At 44.2% G+C, this 9,951-nt stretch overlaps 1 non-coding gene across 1 annotated transcript; it reads left to right on the forward strand.

Moving 5' to 3' along the window:
- Positions 1-8,953: 8,953 nt before the first annotated feature.
- LOC121100889 lies at positions 8,954-9,117 on the forward strand. The gene has a single exon (XR_005832671.1). It is a non-coding gene; the product is annotated as a U1 spliceosomal RNA (small nuclear RNA).
- Positions 9,118-9,951: the final 834 nt, after the last annotated feature.

Consider the following 9,951-nt stretch of genomic DNA (forward strand, 5'->3'; position numbering starts at 1 on the left):
TGCATGGCTACCCATAACAAAATGTTTCCTTTCTAGGTAACTTATGGGGCAAAAGACAGGCTCCAGACTTCTGATGTGTCTGTGTGGGCATACACCAGCTTTCCCCACCCACTGCCCCACCGGATTTCCATCAGAGTACTGACACATGGCTGGCGGAAAACCCCTTAGTCTGCTGGTGTGGATTTTAGCATCTTTACGTGGAGGCCTCCTCATTGGGTCCTTTTGTTAGTCCCCGCCTGGTGTCAAAGGGAAAACATGAATCTGACATTTGGAAACATGAGATAGCTGTTAGTTTTTATATGCTGTGAAAGTTTACGTGCAGCACACACACACACACACAGAGGCACATTGTGTGATGTAGAATGAAATCTTTAATGAAAAGTGTTATATTGACATAGTGCAGGTGCGTGTGTGTGTGTGCGTGGGTGTGGTGAAGCCGTACCATTCCAACCTACTGGGATTTTTTTTTAAACGTTTTTTTATTATATTATGTTAGTCACCATACAGTATATCCCTGGTTTCTGATGTAAAGTTCGATGATTCATTAACCTACTGGGATTTTTATGTAAAGAGAGATTATTTATATGTGGTTGGTATGTGGAATGTGACTCTTGCCAAGTCCTCTAGTTGGCTAGCTTATTTCCTGGACAATATAATTAGAAAAGCAAAAACCCATAGAATTTAAGGTGTTACACATCTCTTCAGCTCCGAGTGAGAAATCATTTTACATGAGACAAGAAAATATTCATTTGTATTCTAAGCAGAGATGGAAGAATATCTTATAAATTTTTAATCCACCCAGTGGCATGTATTATCCTGAGCTATTGTCCTGGGTCAGGCTGCATTTTCCACCTGCTTGTTCTCCATTTGGTAAGTCAGCTACTGTGATGTGAAAGACAGAGCCACTCCTACCCACCCCCCCCCCCCCCCCCCACCCCACCAAAACCCACACAATGGTTTTAATGAAGGGGTAAAATTACTGGAGTTTATTCTTATTCATATCCTTTTCCCCCAGTGAGCTTCACTGAAGCAGTATAGATTTTTCTTTCCTCCACCCCAACACTGAACTCAAAATGTATTCTAAACTGAAAGAAAAAAAAAAACACCTCACAGTAAAGAAAGGAATGTACATATATTTTAGTTGGAGTATATTTTAGAACAGAATATAATATATTACTGCAATAGCAAGATTCATGACACTGGCTACCTCTAAGATATGAAAAATTGAAAGCATCATCAATAATTATCAATTATTAATTTTAAATGACCAATATTATTTATTAAGATTAAGCATAGCCTTAATGAAATACATTTTCTTATAATTATTAAATTCTACTGCAGAAATAAATCTTGACTAATTGAATCTAAATGTTTATAGAATAAATTCTCGAAGTTACTACAAAGACCTATAATATCAAATAGATTATTATTTTTTCTCATTTATGGCAGACGTAGGAGATCGAAATATCTTAGGAAATGTCATAGGTGAGTGTGAAACTATCTTGCAACCAAAAGACAAATGAGGATATAAGGTTCTGGGATTACTTTTGCTAGGATTGTTTAGATAGTTCAGGTATGCACTTTACATATTTTAGGTGGAGTTTGTGTATTTCAGGGAGAATTTATGTAGTTCAGGTTTAGAGTATTTACCCACTGGATGTGTGTCTGCACTTAATAGTGCAGTAGAAATAACACCCTCTACATTGTTGAGTGGTAGGGGCGCCTGGGGGACTCAGTCGGTGGAGCATCCAACTCTTTTTTTTTTTTTTTAAAGATTTTTATTTATTTATTTGTCAGAGAGAGAGAGCACAAGCAGGGGGAGCAGGAGAAGGAGAAGCAGGCTCCCTGCCAAGCAAGGAATCCAATGCGGGGCTTGATCCTAGGACTCTGGGATCATGACCTGAGCAAAGACAGACGCTTAACTGACCGAGCCACCCAGGCGCCCCAAGTGTCCAACTCTTGATTTCAGCTCAGGTCATGATCTCAGGCTCCTGAAATTGAGCCCTGCATCAGGCTCCCTGCTCAGCAGGGAATCTGCGTATCCCTCTGCCTGTGTCTCTCTGCCCACTCATACTCTCTCTCTCTCTCTCAAATACATAAATAAAAATCTTTAAAAAAAGACTCTGCCCCTCCCCCCCTGAAAAAAGAAAAAAAAATAGTTGAGTGGCTAAAATTCTTTAAACTCTGTCCTACACCAATTTCTCTACTGTGATTTAGTGACTTAGGGCATAATGTAGTGCTAATATACTTATTCAGGCTTTTCTGTCAAGGATTAGGGATATTTTCAGAGGATGGAGGAGGGTTTCTCTGGGAACATAACTGAAGGAGGAGTCAGGATGAATATTTCCAGCCGGAAATGTCTTGTTGAATGATTCTGCCCCTGACGTTCCTTCTGTGAACTGTGAGGATGGTGGCCGCGAGAGAAACATGTTTTTTTTTTTTTAAGATTTTATTTATCTATTTGACAGAGAGAAAGACAGCCAGCGAGAGAGCAAACACAAGCAGATGGAGGGGGAGAGGAAGAAGCAGGCTTCCCACTGAGCAGGGAGCCCGATGTGGGGCTCGGTCCCAAGACTCTGGGATCACATCCTGAGCCGAAGGCAGATGCTTAACGACTGAGCCACCCAGGTGCCCTGAGAAACATGTTTTTGTTAGAGTGAGGCTTTCTTAAAAAGAGCATTGTTATAAAACAGCGTTTGGCAGTAAAACTCAATTTGCAGTAAAATATATTTAAAACTGTACTGATTAAAGTTCTCTGGGCATCAGGGGTTATGACATTCTTCTCTGAGGAAGAAGGTCAGAATTTCAGTGGTGCCAGAAATTAAGACCTACTGAAGTGTGAGGTCATGGGAATGGCTTGGTCCACAGTAGGAAGGGGAACCCCCTGATGGCCAAGAGGACCTTTGATATTTTGCCCCCAGCAGGCTCTGCCTCACCTCTATTTCTGATCTCAGACGGAATAACCTTCCAACTCACCTAATTTGTGGTCCAGCATACTCCTCCTGCTGGCTACCTCCAATTCAAATGAGAATGGCTAGATAATTAAGCCCTTTCTTAGGCTGCCTCATGCCTGGCCTTTGTGACCCTGCAGCCCCTTTGCCATCATCCCCCGAGTTTGCTGGGGTGGAATTTTGGCCTCCTTACATTGAGGTCTCCTCCATGGGTGCCTCTGTTAGTCCCCGCCCCGTGCCAAGCAAACAGCTCCCTTAACACTGGACATGCGCAGATGATTAAAGCACCATAAATTACACCCCAAAGCGACCTTCTACCTGACTGCCTCCTCCCCTTAGCTCGTTCACCTGCTTCGACCCCGTCTGCATAGCAGTTCTTCATGCTACGTTCTCAGAGAGGTTATTTACTCGGCATGCCCAATGAGACTGCGCCTTACGTAGTAAGTTCTCGGACTCGGAGATATGCCTGAGAGGACAGACTTTTCAGCTGCTGAAAGAATTAACCTTTGAGCTGAAGTTGGCCCGTCTTACTGGATATGCTTTTGCAGCCATGTCTGTGACCATTTCGGAATGTCACAGTGGTACCCGGAGACTCTGACATTCCCCACGATAGATCCGCGTCGCTGTTCGGAGTGACCAGGAGGTGAGTAACACTGTGTGTCAGCTGGGTAGTTAAGTCTGCTGATTTATTACTCACCTCCATCATGTATGGAAACCGGAGAAAGGAGTGATGGCGATAATCAGAATCCCCTCGTCATTTCAGACCTCATTTGGGTGAGTTCCACCTACCGTCTGGCTCCTAGAGGGGAGAAGAAGTCAATGGGTCAGGCCGTGGTCTCATTAGACTCTCCGGATATTGAGATCCTTGGGTGTGAGAGAAACTGTTTCTTCGTTTTATAACCGTGTACGGAGTGGTTTAGACAGATCTGCAAGGATATCTAGGCTCGGCCCAGGGTTGGTGTTCAAAAATTCTAATTCTGCTTAATGGTTCTTGCCTCGTTTGTGTGTGTCTGCTGGATGCATTTATTCACCTTGATAGCACCCAGATACTCCCCGCTGCTGAGCTTTCTCTCTCCACGTTACATACGACGCACAGAGGGGGCCCTCTTACAACCTTAAACACCACCCTTCTCTGCTCTTCTCCTTTTGTCCCCATGTATTTTCATTTTGTTCTTTCCTGTTCTTCCTTGCTTCTCTGTCACGGGGTGGAGGACTTGGCCCCACTGGATGGCACTGAGCGAGGAGGACGCGAGATGGCAGCACGAAGTAGGAGAAAGGCCTTCAGAGCTGGCACAGCTGCAGAATCTTTATATTCAAAAGGCACCTCTTGAACGTGGATCAAGTGGCGGTTGTACGTTGCACTCCTTTTGCCGGCACTTGAGGATATCGTGGTGATGGCGGGGTGAGAAAGGGGAATGGGAAGATGGAACAGAGCAGGCTCAGGATCCCCTCAGACACAAAATACGAAAGCAGTGATTTCACAAAAATACTGCATGAAAAATTCTGAGCGTGGAATTCTCCTATGTTACCCCGGAGCCCTCACTTAAAATGGGAAAGGACACAGACGCTTTGGCTCTCCGGGCTTGCACCTGCCCCTCCACAGTGAAGCAGGGTCTTAGAATTGAAGGTGTGTGGAGAGGAGGAAAGGCCTAGCCAGGGGCAGGAGGAAATGACAGCCTCCTGCGGCTGTGGGGAAGGAACTGCATGGGGGCTGCCTGCGGATTCATCTGAGATTCTGCGTTACTCCCCCGAATGAGAGGGAGCTGAACAGTCTATTCAATGATCTACTGAAAAAGAAGTTCACGGGGAGAAAGTTGTCAACTCTTTGGCTTCTGCTGCTGTTTATAGTTGAATCTGGAACAAGACGGTGTAGATTTTAACCCCAAATGATCGGATTTTAATTTCAGCAGATTGCCATGGCGCAGCGCTCGAGAGAGCTCCTTGCTGTCGCGAGTCCTGCGTCTTGCAAAGCAAGATGTGGTCGCCAGGGCACAGATCTTGGAGTTAGAGTCCCAGCCTCCTAGCTTGCTCTTCCCCAGGGAGCCCCTGCACCTCTCTGGATCTCAGTTTTCCCGGAGCGTTGGCACGTTGGGATACTGACAACCCCAGGAGAGGGTTGTTAGGCTGATTAGTTGCAATTACGCACGTTTAAGGAGCTCAGCCCTTACCCCATTGTGTGACTTGTATCTATGCATGGTGTATGTCTCTACGTTTTTCCTTTACTTTTCCTGAACCGGTAGAAAAGATCATAAGTAGAGGAAACACCGTTTTTTAAGGCAATTTGAGTTCTGTCAAAGTAACGGAGGCCAGTGTTCTCAGACTTTCACGAAATCCTACGTGAAATCTCTCTGTAAAATAGATACAGTGGTACTTGGGGAGGCGGCCTGGGGTTTCCACTCTTTAGTCCCTCCAGAAGTTTTTACCCTGTGACCTGGGAGAAGCACTCCCAATTCCTTTGGTAGAGTGACCCTGGAGTTGTGTACTGAAATGTATTCCTGGGTTATCTCCACGAGCTACTCCCAGTCTGTGCCACTGATAATTTGCTAGAATCACTCGTTCTCCCCTAATTTGCTTGTGCATCTGAGATATTTTAATGGTATCATACACTGGAGTCTTAACGAATATGTTAAGGGGTGCCTGGGTGGCTCAGTAGGTTAAGCGTCTGCCTTCAGCTCAGGTCAGGATCCCAGGGTCCTGGGATGGAGTCCCGCCTTTGGCTCCTTGCTCAGCAGGGAGCCTGCTTTTGCCTCTGCCCCTCCCGCTGCTTGGGTGCATTCACTCTCTCTGACATGTAAATAAATAAATAAAATCTTTTTAAAAAAAGAATATGTTAGAACTCTGTACCGCACTTACTCTCTGAAACCAAAGGGAGAGAAGCACGTGCCTAGGGGATTCTGAGGCACCATGTGCTTGGACCCAGGATATTTCCTTGAGGGCATTCCATTTTTAAGCAATGCGAGCCAGCTATCAGCACATTCCTCAAGGATTATTGCTTGTCCTTGGGCATACTGCGACACCTGAGGTCAAGATGAGCCGGAATATTTACTCAAACCCTGGCAGGTAGTGCATTTCCTGCTGATAACTTATAAACCATAGATTTTAGTTAGAAAGTTACGGGAAATTTTTCTGAAGTCACTGAGTTCTCCTGTATGTGCTCATTGATGCTTAACTCAGTGGAACATCAGTACGCAGAATATTAAATCCTTTTTGCACAATTAGATTGTATACTTATGCATACTAATAAGGTGTGAGTGTGGGATTGTTTGTCTTCTTCCTGAGGGTTATGAATTCTTTTGGCAGGTACTGTCTCTTTCTATTTCACTGTGTAATATGTGCCCAGAGGCAACTCTTCTTTGCCAGAGTGCATCTTCCAAACAACAGAAATCAGCCAGGTTAAAGAGCATCCTGAAATGTGTGTCTCAAATATGTTGCATTTTCTCTCACTGGTACTTGCACCAACCAGTCGGTGGCTGTCTTGCAGCTGTTACATTAATCATGTCGGTTTTCAGGATAGATCCTTTATTTTATGATCATTTAAAGAGAAAAAATGAAAATTGGTAGAGTATAGGATGCCATACTTTGTTTTTGATTTGGCACAAATACTTAAATGGCTAATGCAGCAGCCAAATTTTATTTTATATTATATTATTTTATTTTATTTTTAAGATTTATTTATTTATTAGAGAGAGAGAGTGGTGGGAGGGACAGAGGGAGAGGGAGACCGAGAATCTCAAGCAGACTCCCCGCTGAGCATGGAGCCAGATGTGGGGCTTGATCCCAGAACACTGAAACTATGACCTGAGCCCAAATCGAGTCAGACGCTTAACCAACTGAGCCATCCAGGTGCCCCAAGAGTGAAATTTTAATTCTCAACTGCAATTGACAATATTTTGAGGTCTGAAAAATGTCCTTATGCTGTCACTGTATTTGGCTTTCATTTGTTTTGCTGTGGCCCATCTTGTTCTATCTGTGAACTGGAGTAAAGGTCTCGGGTTACCAGTTCCTTCGATGTTTCTAATCCAATCTATATCAGGCAATTTATTGAGAGGTCATATCTCTGGAGTCAAATTGCTAGATCAGAGAGCATGTACCCTATTCCTAATCTCAGGAGGGGAACAGTCTTGGGTTATAGAGAGATAAGGAATAAGAGGAAAAAGGAGAAGAAGAAAAACTTCCATGCATCTGCATTTTCTGAATCCGAGGGCCCTTTTGACTCTACCGCCTGTTTGCAAGTGGTCAGTGCTTTCTTGTGGATAGGGAGGTCGACATCCACCTGTGGGGTTCTGTCGTATTTTTTGGTCATCTTTACAAATTTGAAAGCGATGGTATGCGTTAGCCTCTCATGATTTAGTAATCGATGCTTCATAATTGTCTGCGTGGCGTCCAAGGTTGGGCTCCCACCGTAGTGGTGGGGACGGTGTGCTTACTACGACAGTACATCAATTTGACATACTGGTTATTTGCTTCCTCCACTCTGCTAACCACAGTGGATCTCAGCCCTTATATGTGAAACCAAGAGAAGTGATTTGAAATGAAAATGAATATTAATAATCTATCACATAGGGGGCTGCTGGCTGTAACTCACTCTGAGTAATGCTGGCGAGGACTCTGAGCACATGCCTGAGAGTCTTCAGACACAGGACGAATTCTGTCACACAAAAGCAGCTATGCACAGCTACGCGGCCACATGCTTCAGTGTGTGTCTGCCTCTATCAGTTTTAGGAACATCATTTTCTTGCATCTGATATCACCAAAGATAAGCATGCCATCATAATTCTGTCACAGAGACGGGTTTTTGGGTGTGGTGGTATTATATCTCTACCACAAGCAGCCGTATGTTCTAAATAAAGGTCTGATGATGATTGTAGACTTTATCTTCATTTTGAAGATAAGAAATTTGGAAGTTGTGTGGAAATGGTGCATGCCATTATTATATATGTGTGTGTATATATATATATACATATGTGTGTGTGTGTGTGTGTGTGTATACACACACACACAAATATGTATCCAAATTGCATGCTTGGAAAAAAAGTAGATATTGTTTTTGTTTTCTGATGTTGCATCAGAGGTTAGGAAAGAAAAGTAGAAGCTTCCTCATCTGATGAGCAAAGAGATAGGTTCACTGGTGATGGGGCATTAATCAAGGAAGAGGATCCCAGAACGAGCTGGGAAAGGTAGCTGTCAGAGGATCTGGAAGGGATAAAGGCAGGAAAAGGGCTATCCTCACAGGGTCTCATGGCCCCAGGGGACCTTGTACTCTCCTGTCCCTTTTGGGCACAGGTTGGCAATTGTTTTTCTTCAAGGCGAGAAGGAAGCGTGTAGAACAGAAAAAACAGGGCAGGGGAGGTACAAGCAACAGGGAGAAATCTGAAGGTAAATTTTTGCAGGTTGTTACAGGCCCAAGAAAATCCTCCCCAAGCGCTGATTCCGAGTTTGTGTGGTGGACAGCTTGACGCCCTGAGGGGATTCCAGGCCTCTGCAACAGAACAGATAGAGGAACAATAAAAAGGACAGAGAGAGCAACAGCAGCAATGACACCATGGGCAGCTGACATTTATGCGACAGTTTCTAGGTGTCAGTTACTGTGGTTAGCACTTGACATGCATAATCTTATTCAATACAGTGGGCACAGAAAGAGGGTATTATGCCCATTTTACAAATGAGGAAATTGAAATGTAGGGAGGTTAAATTGCTTGCTTAAGGTCATACAACCAGTAATAACAATAACTGAAATTTAATCAGAAAGGAACCAAATTGCTTTTAGGTGTTCGTAGCTCTATACAGTGTTTTTTTTTGTTTTTTGTTTTTTTTCCTGGAAGAGTAAAGCAATTAACTCTCATTCTCAGCTGTGCTTTAGAGTCATTTGGGGAACTTTAAAAACTGGTGCCTGATCCTACCTCCCAGACATCCTTTAGTTGATCTGAGCCGTGTCTGGGAGTTTTCAGAGCTCCCTGGGAGATTCTAATGTGATGGCCGAGGTTGGAAACCCATGCTCCTCCATACTTACCTGGCAGGGGAGACACGATGGTCAGGCAGGTGGTTTTCTCGGGTTGAGGCTTGTCCATTGCACTGCGGATGTGCTGACCCCTGTGATTTCCCCAAAAGCGGGTAACTCGACTGCATAATTTGTGGTCGTGGGGGACTGTGTTTGCGCTCTCCCCTGGTGATAGCTGCCTAATAAAAGCTTTTTGTTTATTCCCCCCACCCCAAAAAAAAGAAAGAAAAGAAAACCCCTGCTCCAAAGTAGGTTCTCTTCTGGTGTTTCGCTAGCCTTTCATTTGATTCCATAATTTAATATAATCATAACTGTGAACCCTGTGTCTTGTCCGTCCCTCCTATCAAAATGTAGTCTCCACTCTTGTATCCCCAGAGTCCCGTTTAATGCTGGATAAATGAAAATGAGTATCATTCCTCCGTAAATATAGTTAATCACCAGTCAGAAAGTATCCATGCTTCAGTTTTTAAAGCCAGCATTTAATACTTTTATTGAAGTAGTAATTTATTGAAAAGGGTGCGGGGTCCTGGCAATTTCTTCTTATATGAGACCACATAAGACAGTCAGATGGAGGAGGGGATGAGGAGGAAGAGGAAGACCAGGAGCCGAGTGAGGTCAGTGGTGTGGAACTGTGTCCCTGAGAGGAACATCAGTTACACAAGGATTTTTCAGGATGAGAAATGTGCTTATATCTGGTTTAAAATGGCATTTTAAGTGTCACTCTAATACTTGATTCAAACTCTAACATCAGTGTAGATAAGGAACCTTGACGGACACTGCAGACAGATGAAGACAACCTGGGTAGGGAACCTTTGGTTTCCTCACCCTTCAGGGAGAGCTCTGCCTTTGCCCGGTGCAATCTGGTGGGGGCTGGATGGGGCTGGGTGGGGCAGGGCATTGTCAGAAGCAAGGCTCTCCTGTGTCTATTTCATTTCTGGGCTAGGTGATGAATACCACCAAAAGGCATCTTTCAGCCTGGAGAATAATTCAGGCCCCAGCAGC

The sequence above is a fragment of the Ursus maritimus genome, unplaced genomic scaffold (assembly GCF_017311325.1).
Source record: "Ursus maritimus isolate PB19 unplaced genomic scaffold, ASM1731132v1 scaffold_5, whole genome shotgun sequence".
Classification (NCBI taxonomy): domain Eukaryota; kingdom Metazoa; phylum Chordata; class Mammalia; order Carnivora; family Ursidae; genus Ursus; species Ursus maritimus.